At 36.8% G+C, this 19552-nt stretch overlaps 1 protein-coding gene and 1 pseudogene across 1 annotated transcript in view; one reads left to right on the top strand and one right to left on the bottom strand.

The window, feature by feature from the left end:
• LOC135221192 (uncharacterized) overlaps nucleotides 1-19552 on the top strand; it is a 102539-nt gene that overhangs the window by 56165 nt on the left and 26822 nt on the right.
• LOC135221570 (uncharacterized) lies at nucleotides 1553-18243 on the bottom strand (annotated as a pseudogene).

Raw genomic sequence — 19552 nt, 5'->3', positions numbered from 1 at the left:
AGTCTTATGGATACTAATTTGTATGTATACGTATATATATATATATATATATATTTGTATATAAATATTGAGCTGATTCAATACAGTTTTGAATATGCCTTCTCCGTGATATTCTAAAGTCCCGTAAAACCGTTATAAGTGATGCTGTGTGTATGTGTAACAAAAACAAGTCAACCGCCAAAGACGTTACAAGTTGGCGTGGCTTGGCAGTTCAAAAGAGTGCCACGTATCTCTATATCCCTTTCTTGATTGGCCCTTGTGTCTTAGGAGCAGAATAACCAATCAGCTTCTTGCATAATGATGCCATCAGAAAGGGGGCATTTGAAACAGGCCGCACCAACGGTCAGAGCAGTTCGTTAGCGGGTCCCATACAGCACAGACAAACTGGGTCGAGAGTGCCCAGAGCCCCGCAGTCCCGTTTCCCGTCGGCCACACACAAAGACGTGTGTCACCTTGAGTGTCAATAAGTCTAACCTGCCGTCCGGTTGTGCATTAGCATAGTTAACGTAATAATTGCAGTTAAAGGCCACCTGTGTTAAACATTCCCTCGATTATTATTTTTGCATGAACTCCATTGCATGGACGTAAACTTATCTCTCTCCTCTTTTTCCCTTAATATCCCGAACCCACAAATGACCGAGATCAGGTCATATATATATGTATATATATATTATATTATATATATATATATATATATATCTATATATATATATATATATATATAATGGTGGTATCCATGTTCACGACTCAGTCACTCCGTTACGTAATTCGGAATATTACGTAACTAAATAGCAAATAAATCGTCAAAAATCATCATGTATTCACGGAACTCACCGTCCTGTAAAAACCGTTAAATGTGGGTGTGGCCTAAATCATCGGTGATTTGCGTGTAACTACCGAATCTCATCTCCACTTGCGCAATGATGTTGTGATGGTTTTCATTGCGGAGTCGTCATGGAGTCAAATCATCTGCCATTTTTTAAGTTTTTTTTTATTTTTGTGGAGCCCAAGCCCCACGACTATAAGATATTGATCGCCAAACCCAGCCTTTACCAAGGCCAACAGAATTACCTTCACGAAAGTCGCGGTCTGAAATCGCCAATGTGTGACCCAGGCTTTAGTTGGTTTGACATCAATAACCATTCTGTCCTGCTGAGGTGACCGCCTTTCATGTAGCCTACCTACATTAAACTATAGCTACTCATGAAGATGCTGACAGGCTTTTACAATTTTTCTTATCATCGTTGTGCCTATGGCCAGTAATACCAGTGTCTTCATCCCTAGATATAAAGTAGCAACCAAATAAAAATTATTTACAAGTTATTTTCCTTTTCTTTTATCAGCAAAAGCAGCCACCCCACTATCAATTTCAAGTATCTCACAGCATATATATATATATATATATATATATTATAATATAATATATAATATATTATATATATATATCTATATATATATATATATATATATATATAATATGTAATAATACCGTACTACATCAGTGACATCAAGTTGTTCATTTTGGGAAATTAAAAAGGCTTCTTGTATTCCTTCAATGTATTATCGTAACCAAATAGAAGAACTTAATATTTAACATTTTTCAAATGATCACAAACTGTATAAACAAAGTATCTCCCACTGGAATTTTCTTTCTTTAAACAAATGGACAAGATAGATGATATTGAATGAATTCATTTCTTATCATTCAATGCAAAGCTCTATTCCATTCATTTCAATTGAAGTGATTGCCGGTTTGTTGGAACCCGAGTAGGAAACCTGCATTCCTAACACCAAGGTCTGTCCAGCTGTCTGTAGGCCATTGTAACTCTCGTTAACGAGAGTCGCTGTGTTGCCAGAGGTGGTCTCATTCGCCGTGTAGGCCTGCAAGGATGAGATATCTGGTTACCAGCTTTCTCATTAATCAATATTTTCCTGATATCATTTTCAGTTTTATATCATCATTCATTCTCTCGTGGCATGCATGGGCCCATGTGTGCACACTAAACTTCGGACATTTCATGCGCTCTTAACTCATTTTAAGTTTATGACGGTTGATGATAAAGAAACAAATAACAGTATGACTAAAAGACAATTTTGAAATTTGTTGTATAGCGCGGCCCACTTCTACCCTGTTGCCAGGGTCTACATTAGTTGCAGTCATAGTACTATTATTACCTCGACGTGATCGACGGTGTCTGAGAATGTGAGGATGATTGTCCAGGAGGATACTGTCACTGGGAAGGTGACGCTGACGTCCAGCTGGTAATTGCCTGTCCATTCGTTTAATAGTTTCACACTGGTACACGCATAGCCTCCAACAGGTAAAGTCGTTGTGGTAGTTTCTGTCAATTAAACCCAGATATTCATTAAACAGGGCTTTTGTTTGTATGTTTGTTGTATGGTGTTTTTACGTTGCATCGAACCAGTGGTCATTCAGCAACGGGACCAACGGCTTTACTTGACTTCCGAACCACGTCGAGAGTGAACAGGGTTTTTACACTACGTTTTGCATCATAGTTGGTGTGATGCCATATCTCATGGAAAACATGGATAGTCCTCTGATGTGACTGAAAATTATATAAAAATTCTAAATGTAACAATTCAACCTGTAACACTTAAGATATCTTACTGTATACTTACTATTATTTTGACGGGAACACGTGTGAATTGAATGATCATACTTTTACATTACCAAATATGTTTAATTTTGAAGGCGTTTTTGTCTCTTCAAGTTTGATTACTTTTGAAATCTTCTTCATATGTTTAAGTCGAAGGGCGCTATCAGAATAGTTAATTAAAAAATGCTACATTTTAAGGACGTGCTTAATTTCTTATATTGATTTGCAATCATGCTAGTACGTAAATTGTTAAAATACGTGCAGTTTTTGAACATAATATTAAGTCTCTAATCAAAACTAACTAACTATCATATGTGGTGGTTAGGCAAGTGCGGTAATTCTCCTAAGGAACACCTTGCATCATTCACAATAACAAATAACTGTACCTGACTTCAGGGTTAAAATCCACAATGTTTCCTATGACAACCATGATTCATATTACAGGCACTCCCCATGTTACGTCAGGTTTGGGTTTTGTTGTTCCAGACTTACGGCCCTTGGCTCATGGTACTGTAACCACAATTTTTCAGCACTGAGTGGATTTACAGTACTGTTACCTGCTTTATGGCGCTGTAAAAACAAAAAACCGGGACTTATGGCAATGTAATATGGGCTGTAAGTGCTTATTTATTCCCATTATGATTATGATGAATTTGGGTTAAGGCGATTTTTGGCTTACAGTGCCACGCCAGGAACAGAACCGCCTATGTAACCCGGGAGAGCTATAAAGATAATGTACTGCATTATGTAATTAAAAAATTTTTTTTTTAAACACTATGCTATCCACGAAGATTAGGTACCAGTGTGTGTGTGTGTATATATATATATATATATATATATATATATATATATATATAAGCAAATACCACATAAGAAATAATAGGCAGAAATTCGTCGCCAAGCACTTTCGTCCTTTAATAAGACACTGACTTATTAAAAGATGAAAGCACTCGGCTACAAATTTCTGCCTATTATTTTTCCCATAGTATTCGCATATATCATGAAGTCACGTGCATCTACTGTGATTTTTTAAGCATGCACACACACATACACACATATATATATACACATACATATACATTATATATATATATATATATATACATACATATATATTATTATATATATATATATATATTATATATATATATATATATATATATATATATATATATATATATATCCAATGTAGCACGAAGGAACACATGCTTGAGCATATCCTTAAATCCACAGTAGATAGGTGAGTGAAACTGGGAACTTTGAAGAAGTACTTTTGTAGTTTATTTCTACCTTCTCAAGTTCATAAGTGTGAACTTGAGAATTTCGAAATAATCTACGAAAGTAGATTCACTCACCTTTCTACCACGAATTTAAGGATATATATATATATATATATATATATATATATATATATATATATAAACACACGGACACATATATAAATACACTAAAACCTGGAAGTGAATGGTAGGCAGAGTAGGTTATGATTAAAGTAGATATAAGAATTAACTACGATAAGTAGCGTGGGTTTGAACAAAAAAGATGCTTATAGATACATGGATGAAGTGATCATTATGAAACAGTTGTGATAAAAGTTTGAGAGTAAAGTCGAAAGTTGTGCAGTGGACTACAGTTTGAAGCATTTGTATACGGGTTCTAAGTATTCGCGGATTCTAGCTATTCATGGGGGTTTCTGGGATGCATCCCTCGCGAATATGGGGCCTCCAGTCTACATGCCATGCAGTTGATAGAGCTCTCAAGTAGAGCGCGTTGTGGATGTCTAGTATGCTTTAGGTGAAAACGAAGGTTGCCTTAGAATATGCACAGAGGTCAGTGACTTGTTTGGTGGAGAAGTTCATTTTGGGAAGAGGTGAGTATTTTAAGCACTGGCGAAACTGTGAGTAGGAAAATTAAAAATGAAAAGCAAATTACATTTGCAAAATTAAACAAGTAAAAAAATGTACCGAGGTTTCTTCAGCGCCATCTAGTTTTCGTACAGCATATAATGCCGTAAGAAACTTTCAGGCACGGCCTATGAAGCTTCTACCCTCAGCCCATGAAGCTTCTAGCCTCGGCCTATAGGGCTGCCAGAAGTATGATTATAGCTAACTTTAACCTTAAATGAAATAAACACTACAAAGGTTAGAGGGCTGCAAATTTGGTATGTCTGATGACTGTCACTGGAGGGTGGGTGATCAACGTACCGATTTGCAGTCATCAAGCATCAGTACTTTTTAAGACTGAGGGCGGACAGAAAAAGTGCAGACGGACAGACAAATAGCCATCTCAAAAGTTTTCTTTTTTCAAAAAACTAAAACAAACATTCACACTTTTAAAGCATTACGAAAATAATTTCCAATACTTCTACCTCTGATGCAGATAGTGTCTCCGTTGAACTTAATTGATGCGATAACTGGAACCACTGATCCCTCAGCGAACCTAAAGGATGCCGAAAGCAGAAATACACATTATGAATTCTTAGTTTCAAGGAAAACACATAATCAGAACTTCAGGTCTAACCTGTAATCAAATTAATAGTAATGAACGACACTGTCTTTATACAGCGAGAAGAAGAGAGTAAAAATTGAATTACGATGCACAGCATGAATATACAACTTCTGACAAACGGGAGACGCACTTGTTCCCTAAAAAAAAAAAAAAAAAAAAAGGTGAAGGTACCCTCATCGCAGGGGTCAGAACAAAATCTCGTCGTCCTTTGAAATAAGGTTTTCACTTTAACTAGAGATTTGTCGAAAATAAACTCTGTTTCAGCTTTCTTGATACCGATCTCAGACGTAGTGGGTTATTTCTTGATTTTTTTTGTCTGTCACTTTAGTGCATGATACTTTCAGTTCTGGAGGCGTGAGAATTTCTCGAATAGTCATTGCCATTCGAGAACCCGGCCTTGGATCCGAGCGAATACAAACCACCAAATAAATTTCAGAAATCACGTGATATATATCTTTTCATTTAGTCATATTATTACTGAGCACTTCGTGGATCTATACGTTTAGCTTAGTCATTTTCTTTCGTGAGAATGTATTACAGAAAATTTGCTTTTTCGTGGCTTCAGAATGTTAGCAAATTCGTTTGCTCATCGCTTGTGGATTTTATAACTAACGGGAGTTATTCGTATTCAAAATGCATGATTATGAAAGTTCTGTAAAAAATACAGGAAAGTATAAGAATTGAAATTTACACAGATATACTGAAAAAATATAAGACCCATAATTATACAGTAATAAATATGAAGGCTTATATAGAAAGTAAAAGGACTATCTTCTCTTCATTCTTGTCATTAGTAACCAATTAATGCAAGACAAAAGCTAGTTATGATATATTGTTTGACCCCACACCCATAACAGACGAAAAGGCTGGAAAATGGTTCTTACCGATACAGGAAATCAAAGGAGAGAGTACTGCCAGAAGACAGTTGGGTGTTGTCCATAGTCACTGAGAATCGGGTGTCACTGAGCCATGTTGTCGTTCCAGTCCATTGCTGCCAATGTCATCAATGGGGAGGTAAGTGTATACACATATATCGTTCATTTATTCTACGTTATAGAATAACTAAGAAAACATGGACATACAAAAAGGAATATATTAGAGGAGCTACAAAAATTGGTTATAAAAAAAGGAAGTTTATATAGAGAATTCATTCAAGTCAAAACAAACTCAACAAAATTGTATCATAATTACCTCAAAGCTCGTCAAGGGAGCTGTAAATTCGAATTCAACTGTCCATGAAGTGATTGCCGAGGATATAGGGATGCTAACTTTACCATTCCAGCCAGTGTTCCAGGAACTAACAACTTGCAATAAACTCTCACAAGATGAAATGCCACCACTCGTAACTAGTGTTGGTTCATGGGTAGTTGGAACAACAGTCTCTGGATTTGTTGAATGGATGTCTGTAGTTTCATTAGGGTTAGCAGACTCTGTTATTTCTGGGTTTGATGAGGTAGGTGACAATGTGCCTTCACTTGTAACTACAGTTGGTTTTTGAGTAGTGGGAACAACAGTTTCTGGATTTGTTGACTGGCTGTCTGTTGTCTCACCAGGATTAGTGGACTCCGGATTTGTCGACGTATACACTGTTATAGTTGTAATGTTACCACAGTTGGCAAGTACCCTCAGAGCAGCAACTGCTGATTGGAATCCAGCATTATAGTCAGTAGTTACCTCATTACTTTTATAGTCATCTCGTCTATCTACATAATTATCATTGGCATCAGGTCCTCCTACTAAGGCTCCTGTTAACTCATGCACATTAGGTTCAGTAGAAGAAAAGTCGCTCCACCCACAAGGAGCTGGAGCTAATGGACACGAACTGCTCGCATGATGAGGACGCTGAGGAGGATTTTGTCCAAATCCTACAACAAAGCTATGACCTGCATCTCCCAGCATGTAGTGGATCTGTTCTTTACCAAACTGCCTGTAAATGCCAGGACTAATGCCTAGATCTGCTGCTCGTAAACAAATAAACGCTACGTTAGCAGCATAGCGAAGTGATCCCCATTCCAGTGATAAACACTAATTCTTTGGTGGGGTCCTTGCATGCTATATACCATTTTGTCACAGAATGATTTCAGATCACTTGTGTAAGTACTCCTATCTGCCTCGTCTGCATATTCAGACAACAGTACCTGTACTCCAGGTGTCTTTTCTGCCCACGAGAATTCAGAAACACTTTTAGAAAGCTTGTCGTAATGGCTTTTAGCGTCTGACAGGTAATCTCTGTTATTTGTAGCTCTGTAAAGCCACGCAGCTGCCCATGCCAGTTCATCCTCAAACACTCCCCAAACTGTTGTAAAATGAGGCTGCATCAGTAATGGACTGGGCATACTTTCCTGATACTGATTGGCAAAGTTATACAGATCTTCAGCGTGCTGTAGACAAGTGGCCGCATAAGAAGGGTCTGAATTTTTGAACAGGATTGAAGTAGCAGCTAAAGCAGCAGCAGTCTCACCAGCAAGGTCAGACCCTGGCTTACTCGTTGTCAGTTTGAATGCTGGTCTGTACATAGTCATATCTTCAGGTCGGCCCCAGTATGCGTGGTCCACATCCCCATCACCCACTTGACCATAGAACACATTTGCTTCTGGATGAGCCTTGATGAAGTAATCACTTGCCCATTTCACCGCTTCTTTCATGTAAGCCATTTCACCTGCAAATTCAATTTTTACTTGATAAGAAATCAAAGTAAATTCTGTGTTCGTTATCATTTAGTACTTTGTACAAGCTTTCTCATTTAGATTTAAAAACTATTCTCATTCAAGGACTGGAGGTATACTTAAACTTACCTGCTGCTGTGTATGCTTCACCATACTCAATAGCACCCCAAGCTAATACAGTGGTCATTCCAGCCATTGGATATCCGAATTTCACATAGTCTCCAGCTGCAATGTGAAATGATTCAATGAAATCTTATTGTTCTTGTCATGATGATATGAAAATATTTCTGGCATCCTGATTTTCTGAGTATGGCTATATTATTCTCCTCATCATATCATAGTAATATTTCTCAACATCTAATTAGTACGGAATATACTAATGTCAATGACTACCATCATAATATCCTCCTTCCAGATCGACGCGTTGTTGGGTGTCGTCGTCAATAGCATCGTCAGTTTTGCTGAATCCTTCCTCCAGGTGACTCGCTGAGACGCGGGTAAATACCCTGACCTTTGAGCCTCATAAAAGAGGAGAGACTTGTTGCAGGACTTCATCGTAGTTGTACGAGGATCCCTCCAATGCGCATCCTGGGCCAGTGTAAGGAGCCTGGGTCCACTGTTGTTACTGTGAATCAAGGAAAAAAACAAAATGGTTATACGCTAGTGCAATTATGACCCACAAAGTTGGAAAAAATAATATCAAATGAAGTCAGGCTAAGCATCCTTGAAGAACATTTTCAGATGTATATAGAATGTATATACTTATTTCTTTAACTAAATTAAATAAACACACGATCGCCGCTTCTTTTTGACAAGTTTAAGTAGTACACGTAAAAGCACATCACAATTACTGAGAACATCAAAAGTTGCTAAATCGTGGATGTTTAAATGACTAAACGTTCAAGTAATTAAAAAATAAATTGGAAATTTCGACCACTGATTTTCTGAATACGCAAGACAAATATGTTCATGTGATTTCTTTATTCAAACAAATATAATAGATTTTAATTTGAAAATTAATGCAGTAGTCTCATGGATGCGCTTACTACCGGTAAATATTTATAAAGTCAGACTTAAATGGACTAAGACACCACCACTTATTTCTTGAAAAAGCAACTAATCTACGAAAAACCTCATTTGGAAGCAGAGTTATAAGCAACTGATATATTAAGAAGAGGTTAATGTAAATAAATTAATAGCAAAAAAAAAAGGCCCACGCTTTCAGTGGTCTGATTACACAAACAAACAAACTTGCCTGTCACTGGCGCATCAGTAGAAAATAGTGGGTCTGGAAAAAGATCATATTTTTTTATTAATAACTCATAATACATAAAAAAAATTAAGTACATAAAATACATATAGACACAGAATATTTGCTTTTAGGACGCCATTTCTATGCACATTAATTTCACATAAGGAACAAATTCATAAACGTACTCGCTTAAGATCCTCAAAAATGAACTTGGGGAGGATGTTGACGGAGATATATGGAGTAATGCATTAATCAGATATGACAGATCACCAAATCTCCGTCGAATTCCCACCGAAAAAAAGAGAACAACTGGATAGAGCCCCTCCCAAGGAGTGTAAAAAAAAAAAAACACCCAGACAAGATCCAAACGTTTCAGTTATTAAGCAATTTTGACATCAATCAAATACTTTCAGGTTTTCATAAAAACCCTGTCCATTTGTTTCTAGGTGATCTTGCAACCAGACTGACAAACAAACACACAGGAAGAACCAAAATCGTAGCCTCCTTGCCGCCAGTGCTCATAATAAGAGTAAATTCCATTCCTAGTCAGGAAATACGAAAAACAAAAAACAAATCCAGTTCTCACCATCACTGTCGCAGATATATTTGGTCATTGAGCTTAATCGATCTGATGCTTGGCACAGCTGGACCTTCATTGTATCTGTAATGATAATTATGGGAATGCTTCGTTTTGTTTGATAGAATAATTCAGTAAAAATATCACACACATGACAACTACCACTCACATCACCACACACATACACATTTACGACCAAAATTTTAAATGGAAACCACCTCGTGCTTGGCAATGTTATCAATGCCTGATACTCTCAAGTTTCAGAAATAGTCTAATGCTAATATGAATACGTAATATGAAATGCTGAGAACACATGACCTTTGCATTCTTTACTTTTACTTTTTTGACAACTAATTTTACATTAATACATATGCATACATGAATAAACACACACACACGCACACACACACACACACCACACACACACACATATATATATATATATTATATATATATATATATATATATATATATATATATATATATATAGTATATATATATACACACACACACACACATATATATATATATACACACACCCACATAATATATATATATATATATATACTATATATATATATATATATATATTACTGTCAATTCATTTGCATTTATTGCTGTTTTCATACGTATGGAGATGCTTCTTCTCTTATGTATGTTTCATATTTTTTTTACATTTAAGTATCAATATTTAAAGTATATTTAATTTCTAAATTGCAGTTCGGGTCCCTTACAATTGTGCACACACGAGAAAAAGCAGCAATAATTTTAGAAATAAGAAGATGATTCACAGATTACTACAGATATTTGTATGAGAGACAAATCCTCAACTCAAAGAAGGAAGATTACGAATAGTGCTTCTCACCGATAAAGAAAGTCGAAGGCGAGAATACTTGCCTGGGGACAGCTGGGCCACTGTCCTTCGTCACTGAGAATCGGGTGTTACTGTGAGCTGTAGTCGTTCCAGTCCATTGCTGCAAAATTAATAACAACTAGACATTAATGGTAACGTTCTGTAGTTAAGTAAATATTAATTAACAATAGCATTTAGAGTTATAGCTATTAAATTAAGAATAAGAAACAAGATGTTCAGTCATTCATATCTTGGAAAGTTGGATAACAAAGATGGGAAAACCATGTCTCTGTTACTATAACAATCACAAACGTATCTAAGTGTACTGACGACTTACTTGGAATTGTAATCAGCAAAATGTTAACAGATACGCACCTCGAAACTCGTCACTGGTGACGTGAACACAATTCAACTGCCATGAAGTGATTGTTGTAGTTATAGGGATGTTGTACTTTACCATTCCAGCCAGTGTTCCAAGAGCTGGATACCTGCAATATACTCTCACATGACGAAGTGCCTTCTGTTGTGACTACAGTTGGATTATTGGTAGTTGAAACAAGTGTCTCTTGAGTTGTTGACTGACTGTCAGTAGTTTCATTAGGAGTTAGTAGACTCTGGATTTGCTGACGTAGGTGACAATGTTGCCTTCCACTTGTAACTACAGTTGGTTTTTGAGTAGTGGGAACAACAGTTTCTGGATTTGTTGACTGGCTGTCTGTTGTCTCACCAGGATTAGTGGACTCCGGATTTGTCGACGTATACACTGTTATAGTTGTAATGTTACCACAGTTGGCAGTACCCTCAGAGCAGCAACTGCTGATTGGAATCCAGCATTATAGTCAGTAGTTACCTCATTACTTTTTATAGTCATCTCGTCTGTCTACATAATTATCACTGGCATCAGGTCCTCCTACTAAGGCTCCTGTTAACTCATGCACATAGGTTCAGTAGAAGAAAAGTTCGCTCCACCACCAGGAGCTGGAGCTAATGGACACGAACTGCTCGCATGGATGAGGACGCTGAGGAGGATTATGTCCAAATCCTACAACAAAGCTACGACCTGCATCTCCTCCCGCATGCATAGATATGATCTGTTCTTTACCAAACTGCCTGTAAATTGCCAGGACTAATGCCTAGATCTGCTGCTTCGTAAACAAATAAACGCTACGTTAGCAGCATAGCGAAGTGATCCCCATTCATTGATAAACACAACTAATTTCTTTGGTGTTCTTGCATGCATATTACCATTTTGTCACAGAATATTTCAGATCACTTGTGTAAGTACTCCTATCTGCCTCGTCTGCATATTCAGACACCGTACCTGTACTCCAGGTGTCTTTTCTGCCCCCCACGAGAATTCAGAAACACTTTTAGAAAGCTTGTCGTAATGGCTTTTTAGCGTCTTACAGGTAATCTCTGTTATTTGTAGCTCTGTAAAGCCAAGCAGATGCCCATGCCGTTCATCCTCAAACACTCCCCAACTGTTGTAAAATGAGGCAGCATCTGTAATGGACTGGGCATACTTTCCTTGATACTGATTGGCAAAGTTATACAGATCTTCAGCGTGCTGTAGACAAGTGGCTGCATAAGAAGGGTCTGAATCTTTGAACAGGATTGAAGTAGCAGCTAAAGCAGCAGCAGTCTCACCAGCAAGGTCAGACCCTGGCTTACTCGTTTGTCAGTTTGATGCTGGTCTGTACATAGTCATATCTTCAGGTCGGCCCCAGTATGCGTGGTCCACATCCCCATCTCCCACTTGACCATAGAAGACATTTGCTTCTGGATGAGCCTTGATGAAGTAATCACTTGCCCATTTCACCGCTTCTTTCATGTAAGCCATTTCACCTGCAAATTCAATTTTTACTTGATAAGAAATTCAAAGTAAATTCTGTGTTCGGTATCATTTAGTACTTTGTACAAGCTTTCTCATTTAGATTTAAATACTATTTATCAAGACTGAGGTATACTTAACTTACCTGCTGCTGTGTATGCTTCACCATACTCAATAGCACCCCAAGCTAATACAGTGGTCATTCCAGCCATTGGATATCCGAATTTCACATAGTCTCCAGCTGCAATGATAAATGATTCAATGAAACCTTATTGCTCCCAGTCATGATGATAAGAAAATCTTTCTAGCATCCTGATATTCTGCATATGGGTACATTATTCTCTTCACCATATCATTGTAATATTTCTTAATATCTAATTAGTACGGAATATACTACCATCGTAATATCCTCCTTCCAGATCGACGGGTTGTTGGGTGTCGTCATCAATAGCATCGTCTGTTGCTGAATCCTTCCTCCAGGTGACCCGCTGCAGACGCGGGTAAATATCCCGACCTTTGAGCCTCATAAAAGAGGAGAGACTTGTGCAGGACTTCATCGTAATTGTACGAGGATCCCTCCAATGCACAGCCCGGGCCAGTGTAAGGTGCCTCGGTCACTGTCGTCACTGTGAGTCAGGATAACAGAACGTTTGAGAAGCATTATATAGGACGAGCTTGTTGGCGGACTACGCGCACTGGGCAGACAAACAGCTTCAGACAATTTTGTTGCCAAATTAAGAATAAAACACATTTTGTTGCCTTCCTGTAGAAGATTGGGATTAAATATATATAACAAAATGAAAAAACATGAAGTTCAGCATATGTATAATGTGTGAGGCAGATTAGAGAAAAGACTATTTCTGAGTTAGCTAAAGTTACAGCAAGCACACTCATATACCTTTTGGAAGGAAACGTGAAAATAAAACAAAGAAAAAGCTGGAAAGGCTAATCTGTTGAAACCCAGTAAGACCCAAAACAAAATAAGAAAATATTTGCTCTAACTCTTAAATTCTAATATTTCTCTTCCTAGTCAGATCATGGTTTGCATTCATTTACAAGAGTTTTTGACAGATGAAAAATACAGATTGTAATTCGTCTTGGCATCTCATTTGCTTATAATGATTTCATCTCAGAGCGATATCGAATCCCACCATGGGTAAAAGTTTTTCTTCACTTACATTTCAGATTTCCAAGATTTCAATGGAAATACTAAGGAATAAAGAAGTCAAGGGCTGAATTTAACTAATAAACATCGTTCTCTCTCTCTCTCTGTTTATAGATATATATATATATATATATATATATATATATATATATATATATATATATATATATATATATATATATAGTATACGTATTTGTATGTTATATGTATGCAAGCGCATAATGTCGATGATGTTATGTAAATAGGAAACATGAATTTACAACATACCTTCAGTTGGTTGTGGAGTAGTTGTTGTAATAGCTGGAAATATATAAAAATAACTTATATTACTAAATTACTCTCCTTATGCATTTTATCCCTTTACATTAATAGACAGATAGATTAAAATTAATATTTAAAAGATTGCAGCACAGTCGTCAAAAATATAAATCAAATATGCATGTCTATTTTGGTTGTCTTCAACCCTGCCCTGCCCTGCCCTGCCAGCTACAAAGAATTATTTTGAGTTCTTGATATACATCATGCGATTTATTTATATTGTGTACACACACACACACACGTGTACAGACAGACATCATAAATATATATATATATATATATATATATATATATAATATATATATATATATAGTTATGTAGGAGGAATGTGCAGACTTATCATTTTTAACTTCCCATGGAGACAGAGTCCGAGCGACAGCTTAAGAAAGCTGATATCTCTTTTCTGGGATGGTGTGACACTAAGATGCTTACTTAGCAGGTCAATGTTCGTTCTGTGGGTATGTGAGTTCGTGAGGGCTTGTTCAAGGTGCCTCTTCGTCAACACCCCAAGTAACTGGGGCATTGACGAAGAGTATGAATTCGTGTGTACGTGTGCGCCTCTTCCGTTCATAATGGCATCTTTAGCCAAAACTAGGGGAAGACTTACGGAGAAGTCTGTGCGAGAAAGGCAGAGCCACGATGGCGTGTGCCAAAAAGTTTCCTTTTGAAAGTGTGTGATTTTCCAGGCTGCAATGGGTGAGTTATTATGCTTTAGCCAAAGTTATGGCTTGTCTCTTACTTTGACATTTTGTAAAGATGTTCCATTTCATTTGATCTTTTGACTTTGTCTTTACAATTGTGTGTGCTCACTATTGTGTTCTCCTGTCTTTTAAACAGGTTGGTAACCACTAGTGAGGGGACCAAGTGTCCTAGTGAGGGGACTAAGTGTCCTGTGTGGAGGGAACTATAATATTTTTGGAGAAGAGATAATTGGTATGACTAATTACTGATTAAGACTATATAAATACCGGGGGGTGTCTGTGAGACTTGAACTTTTATCATTCTATTAATTATCCTGTAAGAATCTTAATTATTCAGTTAGTACTTTACTTTGAATAAATGTCTATTTTTGTAGCTCCGACTCTGATTTGATGACCTGATGGAATGGAGAGAGAGAGGTTGCGAGAGAGAGAGAGAGAGAGAGAGAGAGAGAGAGAGAGAAAGAGAAAGGGGAGGGACTGAGTGTTACCAGTTCGCCTTCTGCAATGGCTAAACACTTACCAAATATGAAAATAGCGGGGCGATGCTCCTGCTGTTAATATATATATATATTATATATATATATATATATATATATATATATATATATATATATATATATACAGTAAGTACAAGTACAAGGTATAAACACCCACCCACACTGTATATATATAATATGTATATATATATATATATATATATATACATACATATAAAACATACACATATATGTACATATATATGGCAGGTACATATACATTTAGCACATATATAGCTACATAGATATAATTGGATATGTCGAAGTAAATATACTCAAATTTCACATGATAAAGCAGAGAACTTATTGCAGAAATTGCAATAAGTTTTCGGTCATTACAGGAAGGAACATTTGGCATTGCAACAGAAACAGAATGCAGTACAAGACTTTCGATAAACTGGGAAGACACATGATTTCTTAACTGAACTAATGTAAAAAAACAAACGGTCATGGGACAACGTGCTCTAATGAGGAACATGATTCGAAAAACAGCCAAAAGTTTTAATGAGGGAATTAGGGGAAATGATTTAACATCTTTTTTTATTTCACGTTTGTATCTAAAGCCGTTGTCTGTGACAATAGGGATCTCCTCATTATTTAAAGCTCTGCCTCTTCGGCAACAATTACCCGTGTCATGGTCAATGCGCGCCTTAAGAATAAGGAACGTTCTACAATTAACCCATTACCCAACGTTACAAATTTGATTAACGAATACAATAATTACACAGGAACTGATCGATTCAGACAAAGTGTCCTTGAAAGGAAAAAATCCACCAAAGTTGGAAGTGCTTTTGAAAATACAGTGAATTTGACATGGGGATATAGCCTATTAGGGCCTGGGACCCTGGAGAAAATTCATAATATACAAATTTAAACAAATTTCACAGAACTGGACGCGACAAACTTTTTTTTTTCTGTAAATCATAATGTTGCTTGGGATGATGTTGAAAAATTGTCCTAAAAACCCTTTAAATGACAGGAAAAGAGTTTGATAGATAATATTTCTTGCAGTAGTAAGAATGTCAAAAATCGCCTTTACACAAATCCGTCTTCACACAAACTAGAAGCCTTGCGTAGCGGGGTTAAAGGACAGTGGCTGGAAAAGTTAGACAGGTTGCAGACTCTTCATTGCATCTTACAATTCCAACATGAAAATGCAAACTAATCTTTGGCTTTAGTCTCTGTATCAAATTTGATTCTAAAATCAAAATCACTCTCATCAGTGATCGCATTTCAATTATTTTTAGCCAAAATGTAGGTCAGGACAATGTAATGGATGAAGTGCTTACCATCTGTTTAAGGTGACCATTCACTAAAACAGGGGTCTTTAAAGAACAGCTAACTATACTAAATAATAGAATTGAATTGATTACTATAGAATTTAGGCCAAAAGCCAAGTACTGGGACCTGTGAGGTCATTCAGTACAGAAACGGAAATTGACAGTAAAAAATTTGGAAGGTGTAACAGGAGGAAGAGCTCGCTGTTACGCTATGAATCAACTATTGGGAGAGGGTGGAAAGTAAGATTGAAGAAAGATAATATAAAAGGAAGTACAGTAAAAGGAACGAAAGGGGTTGCAGCTAGGGGCCGAAGACACTGCAAAGAACCTTAAGTAATGCCTACAGTGCATCGCATGACGTGCAGTGTACAGCATACGGTGCACTGATGGTACTAGCCCCCACGGGATCTAAACGGTAGAGACTTTTGCTTTGAGAGCAGACAGTTGTAAATGTAAACAGAGTTCATTGTAAGAACATTAAAATACTAATCACGTTCTCTAGCAAACATTTTTTTCTGCTTTAGAACTATAGTGTTTACTAAATGGCGGAGACCTCCCCTCAATCATTTCACTGTTTCTGTCACTCTCAGAATTGCCAAGAATACTAATCTTTCTTTTGCTCACAAGTTTCACTTCCTGCATCCACTTGAGTTGGATAGATCTTTTCTGCTGTGTTTTGTGTTTAGGGGAGTTTTATTTCAAATATTTTAATATGGCGGCTTACAACGTACGTTACTCTCGCATTTTATCAAGTAATCATATTAAACCTTGACATCTTAATGATCGCTCTGGCATTATGACTCTTGTTCTTATCCTGCGTTTGATTACAGTAGTATTCTAATAATTTCCTGTTTCATTATTTCGGTCACTTTAAAATTACAATCAGTACCCAAAGGGTTGCTGATAAAAATATCTCTAGGAATGTAGAGTAGGCTTTATTTATTTATTTTTTTACTTAATCTGGTGTCACAACAACTGGGTAATTGACATCGAAATAAATTAAATAGAAAAAATTAAATTTTAAATAAATTTCATATAAAAATATCTAAAAATATATACATATATAAAATTTTTGTTCATATATAAATGTTCTTACATAGATTTATATAACTGCTCTATATTACAATCCTTTCCTAGAATTGTAGTTAGGATAAAATTACCTACTTTGTCACGACCCCAAGACAGGAACCAATGTCTTAAATTCCTAAATCTGGGACATTCAATCAACAAATGTTTCACAGTCAAGGGCACAGTAGAATAGGCTTACAGCCATCACGTTTTTATTACGAACATGACTCTAAAAGTGATCATAATGTAATTTATATTCATAACAGTTCAAAAAACATTGACGATAAATCTCCTGCTGGAATGGGATAGTTTCATATATTGTTGTTAACGAATAAATAAATAGTAAAAGAATAAGATGACCTACCCTCACCAGTGCATACGTTTTTCCCATTAAGCAAAATCAACTTGATGGTCGGTACTGGAGTCTGCTCAGCAAATCTGGGAAAACAAATGTGATACAATGAGGAGGAGGTTGCTACTGATAGACTTATGATGTTATACGAAAAGACTTATCCCTTAAACATTTAAATGTATCTAAGTTGGTCTTCTGTTTTGTAAACCAAGAAAGAACTGCACAACATATTACACCACGTGCTTGTACGAAAAATAAAATGACCAGCATAACATGAAAAATAAATCTAGCATGCCTAAACATGACCGTCCTTTAGAGATCAATGTTTTCACCAAATACTTACAGTCCATTTTCTGGCCTGTTAAATTACAACTGCGAGGAGGAGTCTAACTCGTTGCTTACTGGCTGCACAAGCACAAACGTACTCCCTGGTTCGAGATCTGTTCAGTTCTATACAACAAGAAACGAAGGACTAAATACACAGCACGAAAGTCAAAGTAACAATCCGACAAAAACATCAAGAAAGACGGCTTTCGAGGTGCATGCAGTCATCGAGAAAACTCGTAACAAAAACTAGCTTTATGAAATTGTTTTTGATAGGCTAAAAGGTAAGACCTCTATCCGGCAAGTCTGAAGCTTTTCGAGATCATGAAACACTAATAGCAAATGTTGAGACAAGCGACAGAGTGGAAAAAGAAATCGTTAGAGAAAAATTGAAGACTATGAACGTGACTTCTCTTTGGGCTTATTATTCACTTGAGACTGATACGAAAAAGCACCTTTGAGGAGATAAATATTAAAAGACGCCTTCGGAGAGTCCAGTTTTGGTAGGTTCTTCTAACTCTTGCTGGAGAACTGTCACGGTTTTATTATCACAGACTTACCAATTACATAACGTAAGGGACAATGCTATTTCAACAAATAGCGTGAATCTTCTTGTTCTACCTGATATTTGAAGATGTTAATAACGTAACACTTTAGGAAGCAATTGCATGAGAATGGTGTTTCTCATTAGTTAATAGAAAAATGAACGACTTTCCTTGAAATGAAAAGGAAACCAGAAATTGTCCAGAGTAATCAGACAAAAGCGTGCAAGGAGATTAAAAGAGTCATTTTAGTTTTCTGTAAGAAAGAAACAATTGTAAAAGAAAACTATTGAGGTGGATATTTGTCTGTCCGTCGGCACTTTTTCTGTCTGTCCTCAGCTCTTAAAAACTACACAGGCTAGAGGGCTGAAAGTTGGTATGTTGATCATCTACCCTCCAATCATCGAACATACCAAATTGCAGCCTTCTAGTTTCAGTAGCTTTTATTTTACTTAAGATTAAAATTAGCCAACAACACGGGCCACCACCTGGCCGAGACTGAAAGTTTCATGGACCACGGTTGAGAGTTTCATGGGCCGTGGCTGAGAGTTCCATACAGCATCATACTCTGTACAGAAAACTCGATTGCCCCGAAGAAACTTCGATGGATTTTTTTACATGCACAGCATTGTCCTTTTTCAAGTCAATTTCTGCTCATGAAGGAAATACATAATGAGGATTATAAATTCGAACAAAAGAAGGAAGAAGGACCTTTGTCTGTCAGTTTTCTTTATCACAATACTTTATATAACGTCTTATGCAGGGGGCGTCATTTGCGGGGGCTGGGGGGTACTTGCCCCCAAGACTTGGTTTGCAACCTCCTAGTCTTTGAATTAATAATAATAATAAAATTACTCCAAGGTGAAGCCTATATTGCTTCAAAATGCTTAAAAATGGGCCCAAATTTTAATAAATTTTTCAGGGTGACTTAGAGCGGCCTCCCTACCCCCACACGATGAGG

This window comes from Macrobrachium nipponense, chromosome 2 (assembly GCF_015104395.2).
Source record: "Macrobrachium nipponense isolate FS-2020 chromosome 2, ASM1510439v2, whole genome shotgun sequence".
NCBI classification, from domain to species: domain Eukaryota; kingdom Metazoa; phylum Arthropoda; class Malacostraca; order Decapoda; family Palaemonidae; genus Macrobrachium; species Macrobrachium nipponense.
This window is presented reverse-complemented; position numbering and strand designations above follow the sequence as displayed.